General features: G+C 47.0%; 2 protein-coding genes across 2 annotated transcripts in view; both read right to left on the minus strand.

Annotated features, from left to right (window-relative positions):
- The window catches only part of LOC135819823 (sushi, von Willebrand factor type A, EGF and pentraxin domain-containing protein 1-like), a 228,964-nt gene that overhangs the window by 158,965 nt on the left and 55,047 nt on the right, over positions 1-14,952 (minus strand). The gene's annotated exons all lie outside the window — the stretch shown is intronic.
- Positions 1-14,952, minus strand: part of LOC135819827 (sushi, von Willebrand factor type A, EGF and pentraxin domain-containing protein 1-like) — a 219,165-nt gene that overhangs the window by 2,635 nt on the left and 201,578 nt on the right. The gene's annotated exons all lie outside the window — the stretch shown is intronic.

Here is a 14,952-nt window from a genome sequence, read left to right on the forward strand (position 1 = left end):
ACGCGTCTTCATGACTTCAACGGTACAAACATCGAGGAAAAGTCTTCGATCGAGTCAACCAAAACACAATTCGAATGCCGAGGGCTCAGGCGATCATCCTCGTTCGAATCGTGTTTTGGTTGACTCGAAGGCTTTTCTTCGATGTCTCAGGGACATACCAAAAGGCCAAGCTCTAGCCAGCAGAGCCTGGAATTTTTGTAAAGCGTTCCTGTCGCGGCGCAACTCCTGCTGCCGCTCCAACAGGAAACAGTGGGAGTGATGAAGTCGCTGCTATTCCAGTTGAACTTTCGGAGCTGACTGACAGTCACACCCCGCTAGACGTACCTGTTGTCAGCGAGCAGCCAGAACATGAAGAACAGCGCACAGTCACAAGTCCCGCTGCCTATGTAAAGGGTGCTTTGAAAGTGGTGAGAAATTGTTGGACTCGCATAAATAATTGCAGTTGATTCGCTCACATAAATTTTAAGTTTACAATGTACATTGTTGCTGCGTGTACAGAAATACTGCTCGTGGTGTGTGAGTTGTACGGCTTGTTGTTGTTGTTGCTGTTGTTTATTTTACTTCACCAAATGAACAGGCAGAGATGCCTTCTCACCTGCCCATAGGACAGGTCACACAGAATGATGAAGGGATGATATGCAAGGGAAAACAAGAAATTAATGATAATAACTTATAAGACAGAAAGGATCAAAAGAAGAAAAGGAAAAATTTAGATGAAGACAATTTCATGGAGTCAGGAACACCTGGTTGATTATAATATGCATGCACAAATGATTGATAGATGAGAAGGTTGGAATTTATGGCAGATAATAAAAGTTTAACGAGGATATTCACAAAGTAAGTATATCAATGGCAGAAAGAGCTTTTCGGAAGGGACCAGGGAAAGTATCACTCTAAAATCAGAGGGGAGAGCGTTGCAGAGAATGCTTCCCCGAAACATCATGGTCGATCGTCCCGCAGGCCCACGAAGAAAGGGAACTTGAAGTTGAAGCAAGTTCGACACTTGTCCCCGTGTGGTGCGCTGATCCTCCGGAACAGTCTCTGGGGCCGTTCGGGTGAATAAGTTATTATTATATTATTAATTTACTTTTGAAGAAGGGGGCTACAGGAGGAGCTTCTTGACATCGGCTTTCAAAATGGCTGACCTGGGACAGTAGCATGATGTCATGTACCCCCACCCCATCCCGCCTTGATCCCGGCCGCAACCCCCCCCCCCCCCCCCCTCAGCCAAATCTTGGACACGCCACTGGACCTCCACAACCCATTTCCACAGCGCTTCAAACCGAATCCAGGATACCCTCCCAAATCGGCAAGGACTGCCAATCACGTTCCACTACTGCATAGTACTGAATCCTACCTGACTTCTAGACACGACTCAAATTTGCCAAAGTTACTAAATCACCGTCAATTATAATAACCAAGCCACATATCTGCAACGTCACGAGGGTGCTGGCAAAAGTCCTGCTGCACGGCGGTGGGCTTCGGCCGCCGCCGTGCAGCCCAATACGTGGTTTTTTAACGTGGTTTTTGGACTTTTTTTTGGACTTGGAGCAAAATTCTGCACACTTTCGCGTGTTTCCATGATGCGACAAGTGGCGCACGGTCTGCTCACATTCAAATACAGAAATAATAATAATAATTTGATAACCGCAATCAGTAATACAAGCTGGATCGACATTTGTGTACACTTTATTCATGTAATGTAAAACTTGTTTGAATCCTCATTTTCTCTACACCGTTTCTTCCCATTTTCATCGTTTTATTGCACATTGTCTCCACAGTTTTATATTGCATGAATAAAGTGTACACAAATGTCGATCCGGCTTGTATTACTGATTGCGGTTATCAAATTGTTGTCTCCTCGCCGTTTGTTCAAATAATAATAATAATAATCATACCACTGAGCGCGTACAAAGGCCAAAGAACAATGCATGAGAATACACGTAAATTAAGCCAAGTCCGCTTTTGTCTCCAGTCAAGTAAAACTCTCCATAAACAATGTCTGATCTCCATTTCGACTTGTCTGCAGGAAATGCTCGTGCTCCTTCTAGGTCTCTGGCATTCTTCAAAGGGATGCCAGCAAATGACAGCGTGCAACAAGAAAACCTTTCCTTTGCAAGGGCACGTTTTCGGCCATAACTCTTGAACGGCTGGTCAGATCGATACAATTTTTTCAGAGATGTTGCAGCTGTCATGCTCTTTCAACTGATCTAGCACTCGATACGAATTTTCAAATGAGTGAGTGGAAGGCGGCGGTGGCCAGTTGGCGTCTCCAAGCAGTATCTTCTGAAATTACATCCATATTAATTTTTTGGACTTTTTTGAACTTGGAGCAAAATTCTGCACACTTTCGCGTGTTTCCATGATGCGATAAGTTGCGCACGGTCTGCTCACATTCAAGTACAGTGCTGCCAGCAAATGACAGCGTGCAACAAGAAAATCTTTCCTTTGCAAGGGCACATTTTCGGCCATAACTCTTGAACGGCTGGTCAGATCGAGACAAACTGTTCAGAGATTCTGCAGCTGTTTATGCTCTTTCAACTGATGTAGCACTTGATACGAATTTCCAAATTCGATTTTTGAGGGATTTTACGACCAGGCTGCCACCTTAAGGAGTGAGTGGAAGGCGGCGGTGGCCAGTTGGCGTCTCCGAGCAGCATCTTCTGAAATCACATCCATATTAATTTTTCAGAACAAGCTGAAAAGTATCTAACAACGCAATTCACAATGACGAGTTCTAGTGCATACATGACACCAAAACAACCTAAAAAGTGTCGAAATAAATTATAATGTAGAATAATGTAGAATAGAAGAAAACGCAAGGGGACAACTCGACAGGATTTTACAATGTGATGAGCAGTCGGAAAATGCGATAACAAGGAACAAAATAGACAAGCTACTCAGACATTCAACGACCTGAGAACCCGAGAACTTTCGATTGTACGAGTCCATGCACCCCGAATCCAGATTCGCCGTATTTGGACCTCTAGAGAACGCTGAAACAATGAGGACGGGTTATAATTATCCCTTCTGTTACTCACGATTGCAGACTGGATTGGCACTTGACCATGAGCCATTTGACAAACATGTTGTGTAACTCAAACCACTCAGTTCATAACCGTCCATGCAGGAGAACAGACGTACTGATGACAACGTATTGCTACCGTTGGTCGCTTGACCATGAGCCGGCACAGCCACTGAATCAGAGCAGGTGATCTCTGTGCATTGGAAAAAGAACAAGGTTTAGAAGTGTAAGGATGTGACCAGTCATGCTTCTACTAAGCACTGTGCAGATGCTGATGAGGATGGTGAGAGACGAAGAGCTTTTTGCTGGAACATTGGGTTTAAGATAGTGTAGTGCGCATTGGCATGCACGTACTGCCATTATACATTACATATTTGAGCCGCGCCAAGCTAAAAAGTGGCATTCGTGTTTTGCCAACAAATCGAGAAATTCACCAAAACGTCACAGTTGGCAAAATTCTACTCGAGCGCGATCGCGAAAATATTCCCTTTCCAGTTTGCAAGCGGATGAAGAGAGAAACCTTTTTTATGTTTGAGCAACACTTCTTCAGTGTTCCCTCTTTCATCGTTGTGGGGATTCCTCAGCGCTGCCATAGATCGTAATGGAGCTTCTAGAGACTGTGGAGGTGAGCAGGATGACATTCTGCATACGTGTGAGCCAAAACCTACTTGACGAGGAAGAGTCGCTCATTCATAGTGGCTGTGTTTCTTATCGTGGCCACGACTAGAGTGGCGAGTGTAGCTATGGGGAGACGTCTACAAGCCAGAAAATTCCGACTATCATTCTGACAACCGGCCTGGTGAGTTGGCTCTTGCTGCGATGTTTCACTTTGTTTCGGCTACCTTCAATTTAGTGTTCATGACGTGGCGTACTGGATTCCAAAATTTCCTCGTTTCAAGGAAATAGTGCCACACGACGAAGCGATGCATTGACTCTACCTGCTAGCATATTGTTCCGTGGCGCCTTCTACCAGTATCCTTGGCAGGGAAGGAGAATGACATGGACTAGGACGGACAAAGAATCAGTGCCGCTTGTTAGCGATGTGCAGTCTACTGGACCTATGCAGGTGCGAGGGCAGTACACCAATGGAGCTAGATCTCTGGCACAGCACTACCAGCTAAATGAAAAGATTAATTCATTCTGGCATAGGTGATTGGAGAGAGTATGACGGACTATCTTGGTAAGATGCGACGTTCGCCAACGCAGGGAAACATCTAGTCCCAACAACATCATGTTGAATGATATGGAAATTCGTATTGGGTAATAAAATGACATGAGTCATGGTGAAAATTTAATGTAGACCTGTTATTTCTTCTTTCTTGGATCTTCTAAGTAGAACACAAGTGCCCATTCTTCTTTTATTGCTTGCACACCTGCTAAGCTTTGTCTCTACTTGGTGTCCCATGTTTTCTTGGAGTTTGGGAAGGTCTTGGATTCCTTAGTGTCATTGATACCAGCCATTCTGTGACATGTGCACAATGTATGCTTATTTATGGCACATATACATTTCAGATGGGCACCAAAATTTCCATGATGGAAGTTGGATATATAAACATCACTTTGGCATGAAAAAAGAAATTTCCAAAAATTATGCCTAAGCCACCTTTTAGCTTGGCTCGGCTCATTTAGTATAGGGATGAAGGAATTGTGTGTGGATGGAATGATGCGCATCTGTCGTGGAGTCGGTGCATGCTGAAGGCCGCCATCACTGTCAGAGCTTGTGCAGCTGTCAAGGAGTCATCATCATCCAGCTGCTCGCCAAGTCAGCACGCCATGTCCTGTTGTCTTCGTTTGTAGCGTTAGTTCTTTCCAATTTTTGTATTTTGTTCATCGTATCTCTCTCTTTCTCTTTCTCTGTTTCCCCCATCCCCGGTCCTCATACTCTTTCTTTCCCCTTTATCACGTCCCTCGGTCGATTTTCCGCGTTCGTGGATGCTGCATGATGTAGTCTTCTGCCACCCTCCTGTTATACATGTATATTACTCGGGTTTGGTCTGTTCTGTTCCTCCATTTTGTCCTTCATCGCTACTTTCCTATTTTTTTTTTAGTTTTTTTCTCTTTTGTGTGCTTGTTTTTGTTTTGTTCTCCCATCTCTCATTTTTATACAGACACGTAGCACAGTTTGGCACAAGCGAGGTGGGCAAACCCGCCCACTACGCGGACGTGCTTATAATAAATGAAAGAGACGAAGAAAATAGTTCCAACACTCTATAGCATGTCTGAGAAAACCAGAACATATGTGCAAGTCGATATCTCAGATTTCGCTCAAATTTTGCAGGTAGGTTTGTTTTGGGGTGTAGATCGACATTCCAAAGCCCGCACAAAATCTTCAGAAGGGAACCATGAAATTGACATACCCCTCAATATTGGCCCAATATTGGCACGATTTATGGGTCTACAAACGAGCTACGGCACAGCGTACAAGAACAAGCTACGAACTAAAACTCCATAAAGTCAACATTACCTCACCTTAGAAGAGTTCTTGGGGCAGCACCACTTAGCCACGCCAGCATCCCAGAAGACGAGGCCAATCTTCCCTTGACGCCACAAATGATCGTCTTGAAAATTACCTAATTAGAAGCGCTGGTAAAACTGCGAGCTACGTCCTCAATAAGCAAACGCTATACACCGGCAGATAGTAGAACACGTCTTCAAGCACTGAGGACATGTCCCCCATCATTCTTTTTGGGTTTTCTTGAAATAAACAATTTTGAATTTTCCACTCGACCATTCTGAAATACGTCCAAACTCATACCTGCGCAGGAAAGCTCGCCCCTCCGCGACGTCTAGTCAGCAATTTCTACTCCAACACCACTCCCAACGCTGCAGAACAAATTGAGTTGTTGACTCTGACGAGGAAAAGCAGCGGTGATCACTTGTCACTCCAAACGACAAGCTTCTTCTTGCGCCACCAACATTCTTCGATGCAAAAGTTGATGCAAAAGTGACTGAATTTTTGCGTGTAGTTTTTGGATTTTACTGCACTTGGGAGATGACCAGCAAGAAGAGAGCTTTCCAGGAAGCCTTAAATAATTGTGATAATCCGTTGAGAAACAATAATGTTATGTCAATATTTATAAAAAGTAAAAAGGACCAAGGAATTACAAGGTACACTGTAATGTCCACTGACACCACCCGTTACTAAACAATCAGCTCATCCGATAACATTGCACGACACTGACCGACTGTACTGACTTTCGACAACTTACTGACTAACAGCTCTAGGAAATCTTGGATGCGCACTCCAACAGCCTGCCAACTTGGAGGGTTCTAATTCATAGAAATTACCGCAGGAGGGGACGTTGAGCGCAACGAAGATAAGCATGAGCTGAATTTCTATAACATAGATCCTTCCAAGTAGGAAGACTGTTGGAGTGCGCATCCAAGTTGTACTAGAGCTGCTCGCCAGTTAGTTGTGGAACGTCAGTACCGTCGGTCAGTGACGTGAAATGTTATCGCATGAGCTGATTGTTTAGTGACTGGTGGTGTTAGTGGATATTTTAGTGTAACCTTAAGTTCCTTGGTCCTTTTCACCTTTTATAATATAATAATCCTTGGCTCTCCATCCGAATTCATTCTTGCACAACTGATGTGCCGTCCTTATCTATATGGTGAAACGATCGTCGTGTGAAACTGCTGTTTGCTACCGCTGCTTATTGTCCATTTAAAGTGTCATAGTCAAAGTGCAGTACTGTTTTGCTGATAAGTTCGGTTTTGCATGCTTCTTGTTCGAATAGCTTCCCCATTTCTTCATCTTTGCATCTTTTGAGCCACACAAGTTTTGTGGAATGTTACTTTGCGTCCTTGAATCGTGGTTTGACCGTATTGTCGATGGTCTTAGCACTATCATCATCGACATGCATGAACATCCGCCAACGTCCTTCACAGCTGAGACTTTCAGCTCGTGCTTACCTTGTTTGCGCTCACCTTCCCCTCCTTATGTAATTCTATAACTTAGAACCTGCCAAATTGGAAGGCTGTTGGAGTGCACATCCAAGATGTGCTAGAGCTGTTAGCCAGTTAGTTGTAGAACGTCAGTACCGTCGGTCAGTGTCGTGTAATGTTATCGCATTAGCTGATTGTTGAGTAACCGGTGGTGTTAGTGGACATTGTAGTGTAATTTGTAGTTCCTTGGTACTTTTTACTTTTTATAAAAATCCTTGGCTCTCCATCCGAGTTCATTATACTTCCTCCGCCCAGGGCAAAAAATTTCGCTTATCTCCTTCAGCCCAATGACAGTTGTCTGACAGCAATTTTTGCATCTTGTGCACATCACCATCACCCAAATCTGCTGGTTCTGGCACACCAGTTCCAAACAAGTCGGCGAAGTCGGCAAAGAGTAAAGAAACACCTAGAGTAGAGCGCGTTGAAAGCGAGTGAACTGGTAAAAAAGACACGAAGTCAGTCACTGCTCAAGGTTCGTGCTGCTAGAGTACCACTGGAGTACAGAGCAGAGGTGTCCTGTTGCGAAAAGCCCGAGTGTTTGTTTGCATCCGGCACAAGATGTGTGTACAGTTAAGTGCACGTGAGCCTGAAGCTGAGAAAGCCATTCAGGGACGCTCGCCCACATACTGCAACATGAACCAGAATCGAAGCTGGGCAAAACAGGGGGAAAAGAAAGGCTTCGATGACAGGGTTGTCACTCACCCAGTTCATTCGCCTGATGTCAGCGTGAATAATTATGCAAAGCGATGCTGAGCTCGTCAGCTTCAGCTGGTAAGAAACACAAACGATAGTACTCATGAAGGGTGGTGAGGTGAAGCACTTGGAAAAGTGTCGATCCGAAATATTTGCGCTTCTGGAAAGTGCGAAGTACTTCTCGACAACAAGTGCAAAGGTTGACTTCAACATGTTTCGACTTGGAGAGTTTCTTTTGATGTTAAACGGCTCCTCAACTCATTCTAATTCTTTACAAGCCGTTCTGAGAACCTGGAATGTATCAGTAAAAATGTAAAGATAAGCGAAAATGTTGCTTGGGCGGAGGAAGTATGACAATATCTTGGCCGTCATCTCCACAATTGCGCTGATGCACTGGATCACAGTGCCCAGATGCTATAAATGCACTGTGACCCTGAAAGAGTTAACACTATGATGAAGATAATGTATTGTATCATGTCTAGTTGATTCAACTTACGTGTACAAGTTGGACGAAAAGCACCACTAGGCCACTGGCCACTTCCACACCTGATTGTAGCTGATCCTGTCAACTGGTATCCTGGAAAACAACCGGCAATTGCTGAGCCTCCATCCATAAAACTCCCACTGTTGAAAGTAAGATAGCCGTTAGCGATTGTTGGTGCTGCAGCACATGTAGTTGCTAGTTGGAAATAGTTGATTCAATGCAAACACAGGCATGCGCGCACGCACGCACGCACACACAGACAACACACACACGCACACACACACGCACCCACACGCACGCACACACACACATGCACACACACGCACACACACGCACACACACGCAAACACATACAGTCACACACACACACACACGTACATGTATACCGGTATGCACATACGCACATGTAATAGGTTTGAATCTGATATTAGCGGAACATTGCGTGAAGACCTGATCCGTACCGAAACCAATCTAGAGTTCTAGACTATGACTGAGTAACCATCTGTAGGGAATGAAGCAGTTTCTTACATATTCAACAAGGGTGAGAAGTCGTGACAGATCCGTCATGCACATAGAGTGAGTACAGATGATTTGGACTTGACACTGTCTAGCAGAGAAATTTTCGGAAAGAATTTATTTTCTCACGATTTCGTACACGGCCTCTTTTGCACTAAAATAAATTCTGGACTAAAATTTGTTCCTGTGAAGTTATGTACTTGGTCCGCCCAGCTAAAATTGGCGCTTATCTTCACACTTGTCTCAGGAAAGAAATACTAATATTTGAAGCAAGCTACGATCACAAAGCACTATATACATGATTATTTACATGTCAGTAAGCAACTCAGTCGAAAATTCAAGCAAGTTACACATCCTCCTCGCCACTATCGTCGCTGGAGGAAGAGCTCAAAACGTACGATCCGGACAGCTGCTGCACAGGTCGTTTCATAGCTAGTTCCACTTCTCCTCGTCTCGAATCACGCTCAAAGGCAGTGCGTGCCTGTCACCTCAGAAGCTGAGTGAGACTGCCCGCATGTTGACTGTAAGTGTTATCCCCGTTCGTCGCAATAATGCGACTTTGTTTGAGACAAAAAGGCAACGCCATATCAGTGTCCTTTTTTCAAATCGCCTCTTGCGCTTGTCGGACTTGCTGATCAGCACGCGTACCCACGCGAGCCGCTGGTGCTTGTACAGGCAGCGCAGTGATAGCTTCCGCTTGATGTAGCACCTGTGCGTACTGCACCTACAACGCCGTGCACCAGGCTTTTCGGCTAGTTTCCTGAAAGACCTTTGCACGAGTGTTTCTCTCAGGACTTGGTGTTTCCTTTGATTAGCTCCTTTGCCCTGTCCTCTGTGAGCTTCAAAGTGTGTCCGCCGGATTGGTCTCACTTACTGGAGACATCGACATGAGCTGCAGTTTCTTCGTCAGCGATTTGCTGGTGATAGCCCTTCACTAGGCGCTGTACTGTGCAAGCACTGAAAATCAAGCTCGCGAAGCGCTTTTTCAGCTTTTCTATACCTCCCCGGAGTAAACAATCCTTGCCATCAGACAGCTGGAAGTAGACAGAAACTGTATTGTCCATCGCTCTGAAATGCGAACATCCTGACCTATTTTACGGACTCGAGCGGAGGTTGCAGTGTTTTCTTGCGCTGACGGAAGTGTTCGTCGGCGGCAGCTCCGTCAAAAAGACTCAAACGGACTGATCGCAACTTCTGTGATGGTTTGTGCTGCCATGTCGTCGGATGCAATGGTCAATGGTCATGTTCGGATGGTGAATCGGTGGTTCCATGCCGTATGGCACAGGCAGAACACCAAAAAATCAAGTGAGAAGATAAGCGCCAATTTTAACTGGGCGGACCAAGTACACTGTACATATACCTTTCTCACAATGTGCACGTGACCTGACGCCCACGGCGCAGCGTAAGGCAAAATAATTCAAAAGATGCACTGTTTCTGTACTGAAAGCTATTAGAATTTAGTTGTTTGTGGATAATGTATTGTTTCTCTCATCGTTTTGAAGGCCGTTTTGTTGTTGTTGTTGTTTATTTTACTTCGCAGATTTTAACCGGCAAGTTGCCCAATAACTATAAAGCGGAGGCAAAGCAAATAATACCGGTAATAATAAAAGAAATAACCGGGGCAGAAGAAAATGAATAATTTCCATGTTACAAATAATCGCTTTTAAAAGTAAAAAGAAAAGAGCGGGTGGTTCAGCAGTTTTCCTATTCTGAATTCCTGAACGAAGCAGAGACATTAGCTGGGTATATGTCACTATATGTACATTGCACAAAGAATGAAGCATCACCAACCTCGTCTACAGAGAGCACCTTCTCACGACAATGTCATTGTGGTGACAGTAACTGTTGTCAGCTGACGAGTCAGTCAGGAGCTAGTGGCTTGAGCGTCTTTGATGCATTATTGGGGCAAATCTCTGGCGCTCACGAGTAGCGCTCTCTTCCATCCATGCTATGTGACGGTCGGTCAGAGAAGAGGCCATTGGAGATACGACCGCGGCGGAGAATGTGTGCTTCCCCGTCGCTAGAACAAAACCCTCATCATCAGGGGAGGCGTGGCGTGATTTCCCACGTGGTCGGGCAAAGGCAGGCGTGGCTGGTGTTGCATGCTCTACACTCTGTTCCCGTGGTCGAGGTATTTGCGACGCTCTTGGGCGGACCCTTCCAGGCTGCTGTGGCTGCTGTGGTACAGTGATCTGCGATACAGTGGTCTCCCCACTGCTGCTACTATCATTCTGATGATACGATTGTTCAGGTTCTATTTTCTTGTTCGGCTTTGTGGTCTCTTCAGGGTCATCCACAGGTACTTCGCTGGACCTGGCGGGGTCTCCTGAAGGTGTAACTTGCCTGTCCTGTACTAGACAGCTGCTAGCGTATGTACGGTCTTCAGGGGCAGCTGATTTCCTGGGGCAGTTTCGTGCAACGTGCTCAAAGCTACGGCACCTGTACAGCATGTTTGCGGCTGGCCATGATGATAGGTACGGTGCATGCTACTACGGATACGAAGTTTGCACGGTAACGAATGCTTCAGGATCATCAGCACCCTTCGAACACCCGTGAGAATTTTCTTCCCGCCATGTGTAGGTGTTTGGAATTATTTCCTCGCTGTTACCAACAATGCCGTCGTCCTGCGCTGCGGACAGCTGGGCAAATCGTGCTTCAGCAGACTGTCCTTACCGCTTTTTTAGATTTCCAAAATCAGATTGAGAACGATGTCAGATGTGGATAGCTTCAGTTTGCCATCGTCGTCCAGTTGGCTGGTGGCCATCCGATGGTATGCGCATTTGCGGGAAGCATTTTATTTTTTTGACTGAAGAACCCTCCGACTCTTCACATGACGTGGACTACATCACGACAATTGTGGATAGCAAGCCCAAAACTGAAGAGCTAGCTGTTCAAGCTGATGGCAGAAAAAAGCGACAATTCCGAAGGGAACAGAGGAAGGGAGATCAGCCGGATGAAGCTGCTGCTGTTGCTGCTCAACCAGAGGAATTATCTCAATATGAACCTGTCAGTGCTGCTGAAAGTCCTGTGATTCATGCGTCATTGCCGGAGACCACAGATGGGCTTGCGGCACGTATACGGCATTTGGAATTGCGTGTCCACCAATTGGAGACGCACGCTTGTGAGGTTACCAGTGAGCTGGACACCTACAGAGCAGCAGCCAGCCGCAAGCAGTCTATCTCGGCACATGACCTTGAAGGCAAGGATAAACTGGTTCGTTTAAACACTGGTTTCCCTTCGTACGCCGCCTTCTTTTCCTTCTTCCATTACCTGTCTGGGAAAGCTGGGCGTCTCCATATCTGGCGTGGTCAGAAAGAAGAAGCATTTCGTTCCGCAACAAGTGTGACAGGTCGGCAAACGATGCAGTACGCTGGTAGGCAGCTGGAGTTACTTCCTCCGCGTCATCGAAATTTGTCGCAGTTTGACTAGTGACTTGTCACTTGTTACTGACAACTCCATAAGCTAAGCCATTCAAAGCTTATTACACAGTATGATAGTCTGAAGACTAGAGTAACGTTCCAGGACTGTTGGACTGAGAGTTTTCATGCAGAGATGAAGTCCTCGTCGTCGCTGATGTCAATGGACGCAAAAATATCGTTCCGAAATATTTCAAGGAAGGTTGAAAGTTGGTCGCGCCTCATCTCAAACGCTTTGACTTTCTCCACAGGACAAGAGCTGCTATGCTTGTCGTCTGCTAGCTTTCGATGATTTCTACTTCACCACCAACGAAGCCTAGTAAGAATACACGATTGTTGCGAGGTCGGTTGATTACCGTCGGCGGAATCACCTCGATCTTGTAATGGTGTACTAGCTGTGCTAGTACTTGTTAGCAACAATCCGAACTAGCGCACACACTGCACTGCATTGCTTTGTACTGCATTCAAGACTGACGTCATGCGCTTTGTTTTGCTGCGTAATCACAAATGGCACCAGCCCATTTTGCGGAAAAGAAAACAAATCTTGCTTGCCCTGTTGTGCTCTTCCAGACAACGGATCGTGCTTCAGCAGTGTTTCTTTTCCTTTCGTAGCTTTGCTGCCAGCCCGAGTGTCACCTCGACACTGTATTTCTCCAGTATGTCTGACGTTACTGTCGACACTGTCAGGGCAATGCCTTGCCAAGCCCTCCGCGGCGAGCCTTCTCAGCACGGCTTGAATCCGAAAGGAAACTTAGTAAAAGTATTTACAGCACCGTTTGCTGGCACAACTAGCCCTTGGTAGCTCCGGCCAGGAGAACCAGCAACATGACAGTGCGGACACGGCTCGCGAGCCCAGAAGCCCGACGTGCACCAATGCCTCCTCCGCCAGCTCAGGCGACGCGGGCTCAACGGATCTCTGCGCTCCCGTATGGGACGAGGTGTAGTCGGCTTTGTCGGCCGCCATTTTATTATTATCGGAGAGCATTGTGCCGCTCCTCACCCAAGGCCAAGGCAATGCGGCAGCTGCCGCCACTACGCCAGGTCAAGCTCCTGTAACCCACCCGATCAGCCACCTGCACCAGCTGTGCCCAAGGCTGTGCAAGAACGTATCTTGCGAGGGGAGTTCGAAGATTTTTCAAGTTTGTTGCCTGAAATTCTTGCACCCTTCCGGCCCAACATTCCAGCTGGTGCACAGCCCGAATAACGATAGCCAGCTAAATATCATTGAGTCGGATGACGCGAAGCAGGTGCGTCGCAAGGTTCACGATAATTATACATGTGGCTACCCGGCTCGAGGGTTGGACCACATACATGTCTGTTATCACGGCTGCTGCCCTACACCGCACTGCTGAACTGCTGAACTGATTGCGTACCAGCAGTTGATCCTGACTGCTAACCGCCAGTTCTTCCCAAGCGCGTGGCTAGAGTACGACCGCCAGCTGCGGATGCTCGTGGCCCAGTAACCAGGCACGAAGAGGTTGAACACCATCGACGTGAACCTATGGCAGATAGCTGTCACAGGCCATGCACACCCAAAATGCGCTCAATGTAAGATGTTCCATCCAGGGGCGGTTTGTGTCCTTTTCGTCTCCAAGCCAGCAGCATTTACCTCCAGTGGTCGCAACCATACTAGCGACGGCCAAGAAATCTGCCGCAACTTCAATGGAGGTCGCTGTTCTTCGTCGTCGTGCCGCTTCTCCCACACCTTGCAGCCAGTGTGGCAAGGACCACCCATGCATCATGTGCAACCAGCAGCAGCGCGGAGCCAACCGGCCACCCCGCCGCTCCTAGCAGAATGGCTACTGAATCACTTTTTTTTTTTTTTTTTTTTTTTACTAAGTACACAACCTACTCGTCAGAAGGGGAGAAGACAACAGAGTATACAATGACAAAACAGCAGGGAGAGTAGGGGCTGCAAAGCAAGCCTGTGCTAGTGAGGCAAGCCCACAACACCGACCTATGGTCTCGGCGTTAACGTGAGCTTACGCACCATAGCCTAAAAGAGGGGGGTGATTTAGTGCGATAAAGACAAGAGAAGGTGAGGTAGAATGGATGAGGAGAAAGAAAGAGAGAGAGAGAGGGGGGTGGAGAAAGAGAGAGAGAGAGAGAGAGAGAGAGAGAGAGAGAGAGAGAGTGAGAGAGAGAGTGAGAGAGAGAGGGGGGGGTGGGGGTGGAGAGAGAACAAGAAGAGAGAAAAATAGATTCAAAGGCAGTTCAGATGCAGTGAACATCATGCAATGCTTGGGGGGGGGGGGAGCTTCAGGATGGAAATAGTTCTGAACTGTTAGAGGGAGTCTGTGGCCCAAAGCCACTGGCTTCGGCGAAGATGGTAGTGGACGTTCGCTTTGAAGGATTGTAGGCCCTTAGGAGATGGTGGTTTGGTGAAGAGGGAGGATGGCAGCGCATTCCAGGTGTTGATGATGTTGTATGGAAAGGCGCGTCTTAGGTAGTTAGGAGCGCCTGGAGGGAGAACATTTTCCAGTTGGAAGGGGTGTGAAGCAGACTGTTGGCATTGTCTCCGGGTTACAGGTGCGGCATGGTGGACGACGAGAGGGGGACCATGGATCTCAGCAGAGGAGGACCTGGTTGGCCCAGCAGCTTGTAGACGAAAGTCAGTGCCGCCACTGTCCGTCGGGCCTCTAGGCTCTGTAGCAAGATGTTGGGTCCCAGGATGTGGAGGGCACGCCTCTGCACTCTGTTAAGGTGTTCAAGGTTAGTGGGAGCAGCTCCCATCCAGACAAGGGGAGCGTACTCGAGCAGGGGCCGGACGAAGCCGTGATACACGGCCAGCATGCCACGGCAGTCCAGAACACGAGCAGCTCTACGTAGGAGGCCAAGACGTGAGTTTGCCCTGGCAGCAACTGACCGGAGAT

Source organism: Sycon ciliatum, chromosome 6 (genome assembly GCF_964019385.1).
Source record: "Sycon ciliatum chromosome 6, ocSycCili1.1, whole genome shotgun sequence".
Taxonomy (NCBI): domain Eukaryota; kingdom Metazoa; phylum Porifera; class Calcarea; order Leucosolenida; family Sycettidae; genus Sycon; species Sycon ciliatum.